Source organism: Odocoileus virginianus, chromosome 3, assembly GCF_023699985.2.
Source record: "Odocoileus virginianus isolate 20LAN1187 ecotype Illinois chromosome 3, Ovbor_1.2, whole genome shotgun sequence".
NCBI lineage: Eukaryota > Metazoa > Chordata > Mammalia > Artiodactyla > Cervidae > Odocoileus > Odocoileus virginianus.
In genome coordinates, this window is record NC_069676.1 from 8,482,011 (window position 1) to 8,488,530 (window position 6,520).

Here is a 6,520-nt window from a genome sequence, read left to right on the forward strand (position 1 = left end):
GTAATCACTTCCCTAAATGTTCCCCACAGCCTGGAACACACAAAGAGATTCACCGAGTTGGGTAGAGAAGAAAAGGGGGCGGGGGGAGATAAAGGCGACCTGGTGGAGAAAAAGGAGAGTCAAAAGGGGGAGAGAGCAATCAGGCCAGTGATCTCACTCCCAAGTAAAAATGGGTACTGAAGATTGGGTCTTAAATGTACAAAGTTGATAACAAATACCAAAAATCAAAGATTAAACATCTTGAGTAGAGGTTAGATTCCCAAAAATACAGTATTTTTTAAAAAAGAATAAATAAATAAATAACCAAACAAACAAACAAACAAAAAATGTCACAGAATTATACATTATATATATATATATATATATATATATATATATATATATATATATGAAGTTTGCTTTAAAAATAGGGTCTTTTTTTGGCAAGATAATAGTATATTATAAAAATGAAAATTAAAGGAGTAATGGGGACTTAAAAATTAAAAATTAAAAAATAGTAAAATAAAATAAAATAATCTTTTATTTTTTTTTTAATTAAAAAAATGATAGTAGTAAAAATATATCTAAGACTTTCTCTGGAGCTGTTGTGGACAGTGTGGGGTCAGTTCATCTTCAGATAGTTCCTTGGTCCGTCTTGTACTTCAAGGTCTATAGGCCCCTTCTTATATATTGGGTGCTAACTACAGGGTTTTAATCTATGACAGTTTAAGTGACAGTTGCACCTGTCACTTCCAAAGCGGTTCCCTATATTTTAGATTCTGTTAGCTGGTCTCTTCAGTGTCTAATTTCCGCCCTGCCACAAGGGGCGCTGTGGTGGTCACTTTTTTTTTTTTTTTTTTTTTTTTAGACTCGCTTGTTCAGTCCTGCTTTGGGGAGGGAGGAATACTGCAAACAAATATCACTGGCGTGTGTTCACAGTGACTAAGCCACACTGGGTTTGCCCCCGCTCACAGCGTGTGTGCTTTCCCAGTCTACACTGCTCAGACTCCAGGCTGCTCTGCCAGCAACTGTCTGATAGGGGCCCTGGTTTATATGCACTTCCCAGGTCTAAGCCGCTCAGGTTCAGGTTCTCGGGTACTCCACAAAGGCGCAGACTTGGTTGGGCCTGTGTTTTGAGCCCGTCCCAGGTCTGAGCAGCTCAGGTGACCAGGTGCTTGGCGCGCGTAGTCGCCCCCAGTTGAAGGCTGCGGCTTATCCCCTCCCCAGTTCCAGCCACTCGGTTTTCTGGGTGTACAATGGACACGCCTTCTTAGGTGTACAGTGTGTCTATTCTGGGGAGCTGGTCTCTGGCTGCGACCTTCCTGGTGGATGTTGATCATCTAGAATCCCAAGAAGTCTTGGTTAGCAAAGAAGTCTGCTTGCAGTTTAGTAGAGGATGCCTCTCTGGGGCAGCGATTGCCCCCTTCCGCCTCTGGCTGCCCTCCCCTGCCTGTCTCCAGGGAGGGGTGGGCCGGACCACAGCCAGCTAGCTCAGCTCAGTCCTTTGTTCTGTGAGTGCGCCTGGCGGTGTCTTAGGTTGGGGCTTTTTGTGGGATCTTGGGATAGCTATCTCACAGTCTGGGTTGCTATCTCAAGCTAGTTCCCTCAGATTGCCCTCAGGGCATTCAGGCCCGGTCCTTACCCTAAGCAATGCAGCCCGCTCCTCCGTGTCCCTCCCCTGCTTGCTAGTGGGGGATGTGAGCATCTGGGCTGCTGCTCTGCTGGGAGTTGCTGTTAGGCACCTAACCTGTGGGTTTTAATTATTTATTTATTTTTCCTCCTGGTTATTTTGCCCTCTGAGATACCAAGACTTGCCACAGACCCGCTGGAGAGTGTGTTCCTGGTGTTTGGGAACTTCTCTCTTTTTTAAGACTCCCTTCCCAGGATGGATCTCCATCCCTACCTCTTTTGTCTCTCTTTTTCTCTTTTATATTTTGTCCTACCTCCTTTTGAAGGCAATAGGCTGCTTTTCTGGGTGCCTGGTGTCCTCTGCCAGCATTCAGAAGTTGTTCTCTGGAATTTGCTCAGCGTTCAAATGTTCTTTTGATGAATTTGTAGGGGAGAAAGTGGTCTCCCTGTCCTATTCCTCTGCCATTTTAGGATTGCCTCAGTAATTACAGAAATTACATAATGTGGCATTGTACTGATTTTTTTATGCACTGCCTGAGTGTGTAAGTCAGATATAAATCTCTACATTGTATTTCTAAGGCTCATCCATGATGTTGAGTAGGACTGTATTGATCGTCTCTCTTGAATCAATTTATTATCAGTTTACTACATTTCTATATCTAGATTAAGCTTTTATTTACAGATAAAAAAGGGCTTATCATTTGAATTACTTAAATTTAAAAACACCCATTCTACATCCGTAACTGAGACTTGGCTTCTTTCCCAGTTAGAAGATATATCTCCCACCCTTTTTAAGTGAGAAACTTCTGCCTTTGTTCTAGATTCAAATCTTACTCATGCACCTTTAGATTTTTTACTATTTAATTAAATTATTGGAGTACAGTTGAATTCAATAAACTGAGTATTTAAAGTGAGCAACTTGATGAATTACAAGGTCTCTACAAAAATTAAGAGAACATTTGTTGTTGTTCAGTGGCTAAGTTGTGTCTGACTCTTTGTGACCCCATGGACTACAGCATGCCAGTCTCTTCTGTCCTTTAATGTCTCCCAGAGTTTGCTCAAATTCATATCCTTTGAGTTGGTGATGATATTTAACAATCTCATGATCTGCTGTCCTCTACTCCTTTTTGTCTTCAATCTTTCCCAGCATCTGGCTCTTTTCCAATGAGTTGGCTCTTCACATCAGGTGACCAAAATATTGGAACTTCAGCTTCACCATCAGTTCCTTCCAATTCAGGGTTGATTTCCTTTAGGATCGACTAGTTTGATCTCTTTGCAGTCCAAGGGACTCTCAAGAGTCATCTCCAGCACCAGAGTTTGAAGTGTCAATTCTTTTGTGCTCAGTTTTCTGTATGAGAATATACTGCATGTTTATGTATGTGTATAATTTGACAGTGATAACAGCTTTAAATGCTTTGTTATGTAGTTGCAAACAATTTAAGCTCTCTGAACTTCTTGTCTCCTTATTTCTGAAGGTGATGTGGGATACTAAATGTAGCTTCATATAGATGCTCTGAGAAATAAGCAAAATGAATATAGAAATGCATGAATTTCTATCTTCATATTTTAGTCTAAAGAAAGCACTCAAGTGCAAATATTCTGTTTCTATGTTTGTGTGTTTGACTACAATTTTCTTTCAAATAATCACAACCCTATACATAAATGTAGGGTCTTCCCTGGTGGCTCAGTGATAAAGAATCTGCCTGCCAATGCAGGAGTCATTACTTCAATCTCTCAGTGAGAAGATACCCTGGAGAAGGAAACAGCAACCCAAGCAAGTATTTTTGCCTGGGAAATCCCATGGACAGAGAAGTCTGCTAGCTACAGTCCATGGGGTATCCAAAGAGTTGGACAAAATCTAGTGACTAAAACAACAAATAATACACATATGTACCCACACAGATAAGATTAGGATTCCATCTTTTATTTTTAAAGGAAACTAGAGAGAAAGGCAGAGAGAATAGAAACAGAATGAAAGAACATTTTCAATTAATGTAAAAGAAAAGAATGTAGAAATTTAAAATAGACATAAAAATTTAAAATACAATGGGTGAACTCTATCTTCATACTGGATTACATTTCCTGCCTTAATGTCACAAGACATCATAGTCAGGCATCATTTACAGTTACGTAATGCATAGATCATTGTATCAGCTAATGGTATGAAATAAATTTATACTGATTTAAAAGGTTTTTTCTACTTAATGTGGATTTTCAATGTAAAATGCTCTTAATAAAGTAACTAATGAATGAGTTGAGAATGTTAAACTCAATTTTTGCCAACAAATTTTATTGAATGAACATCTATATTAGGTTTCTGCTGCTGTTGTAAAATATCCCCAAACTATTGGTTACAATAAACAAATATGTGCTGTTACAGTTCTGGATATCAGAAGTGTAAAATGAATGAGTCTCATTGGATTAATATCAAATGTCAGAAGGCGGTTCAAGTTGGAAGCATAGGAAGATCAGACACTGACCTCGACCCACAAACACACCAAATGTGCAGCTACATATGGATCCATATCTTCTGAAATTTTCTGGTTCTAAACCAGTATGATACTCTTTTGTTTACTGTAGCTTTGTAATATATGTTGATATTAGAGAGTGTGGCAACTCCAGCTTATTCTTCTTTCTCAAGATTGCTTTGACCATTTTCAGTCTATTGTTTTTATCCATACGACTTTTAGAATTATTTTTCCTAGTTCTGTTAAAAAGAAAGTGACTTTGTTATTTTGATAGGGATTCCATTGAGTCTGGAGATTGCTTTGGGTGGTATGGTCATTTTAACAATATTAATTATTTCATTGTATATCTTTCTGCTTTTTGTGTCATCTTCCGTTTCTTTCATGAAAGTTTTGCAATTTTCAAAGTTTAAGTTTTTTGCCCCTTTATTAAATTACTCTTCAGTTACTTATTCTTTGATGTGACAGTAAATTATATTTTCCCATAATTTATCTTTCTTATAGTTCATTATTGACAAATAAAAACTTAACAGATTACTGTATATTAATTTTGTACTATGCAACTTTACTGAAAACACGTGTTATTACTGGTGGTGTCTTTAGGATTTTCTATATACAGCATCAGGCTTCCATGGTGGCTCAGTGGTGAAGAATCTGCCTGCCAATGCAGGAGACATGAGTTTGACTCCTGGGTCAAGAAGATCCAAAGGAGAAGGAAATGGTAACACACTGCAGCATTCATACCCGGAAAATCCCATGGATAGAGGAGTCTAGTGAGCTACAGCCCATGGGGTTGCAAAAGCATCAGACAAGACTTAGTGATTGAGCATGTACACATGTCAATTGCAAGCAGTAACAGTTCTTCCTTTCCAGTTGGATTATTTTCATATATATTTCTTATTTGATTGCTCTGCCTAGGACTTCAAATATTATGTTGAATAAAATTGTCAAAAGTGGGTATCTTTGTCTTGTTCCTGATTTTAGGAGAAATGCTGTTAATTTTTCACGAGTGAGCATAATGTTGGCTATTGTTTTGTCATATATGGCCTTTTTTATGTTGAGGTATTTTCCTTTATACCCACTTTGTTGAGAGTTTTTATTATAAACACATATTGAATTTTGTCAAAAGGTTTTTTTTTGTGTGTGTCTATTCAGATGATACTACAAATTTTATTCTTCATATGTTAATTAGAAGTATCACACTGATCAGTCTATTGGATTTAACCATCCTTGCATCCCTGGGGTAAATCTCAATTGGCCTTGGTGTGTGACTCTTTTAACGTATTTCTGAATTTGGTTTGTTAATATTTTGTTGAGCATTTTTGCATCTATATTCATTGGTGGAATCAACCTGTCATTATCTTTGTTGTGGTATGCCTGTCTTGTTGAACAATGAAGTTATAACAGCCTCTGGAATGAGTGAATACAATATTCATTCAAAATAACATGCAAACATAAATTTTCATTCAGAATAGCTAAAACTACCTACACCTGAGTTGCATAGGCCCACAACCTGGCTACTCACAGTGGTCCACAATCTGCATATCTGTGCCCTCCAGGACCTGATGAATCAGAATCTGTATTACAACTACAACCATAGGTGATACCTATGCACACTGAAGTTGGGGAAATGATGGTCTAGAAGAGGTTTTGTCACCTTCTCATGCTGACAGTTGAAATGGGGTAATTGTATTGAGAATTGCAGGTATTTGGCAGCATTCCTTCAGACATTGACAAATATTCTCAGGGGCAAAATGATCTTGGGCTGATCAGTCTACAGTTTGAAAATTGGACGCATCCTGACAGAATTCTGATTAAGGTCCTTTCTATATTCAGTTTGAACTGAAAATTGGACGCATCCTGACAGAATTCTGATTAAGGTCCTTTCTATATTCAGTTTGAACCTTTAGGCATATCGTTAAATTACTTTAAACACATTTCTGCAATGCAGAATGGTGCTCATAGTAATACTACCTCATAATATAAAGTTTTCTAAAAGGTAATTCGGACAAGGCCTAAGAGATGCCAACCTCAGGTGAATAGTATTGAAATATCTACACATAACATCTACAATTAATAAAATATTTTATGGTGAGGGGCTAAAATCAGCTCTTAGCTTGTGATGAAGTTTGAAATCCCTAATTCTTGGACAAGTGTTTTAAGAAGCCAGAGATTGTGGTGCCCCAAATTGCATTTCAGTTCTCCCCTTTGCTGAAGAGAGGAATAACAAATTTCTGAGGACAAGTCTGTGTACTGACTATAAGGCAACCTTTTAGCGATCAAATGTACCTAGCCCTGACAAGTTCCTAAATGTCAGACTTTGGAGAAAATATTAATTCAGGGTTGGGATAACATGATTGAGGTTAGATCTCCAAAATTCAGGAAAGATTGAGGGCAAGTATAATAAAAGACTGGATTCACTTGACTTCTAACCTGATCTCCAGGGA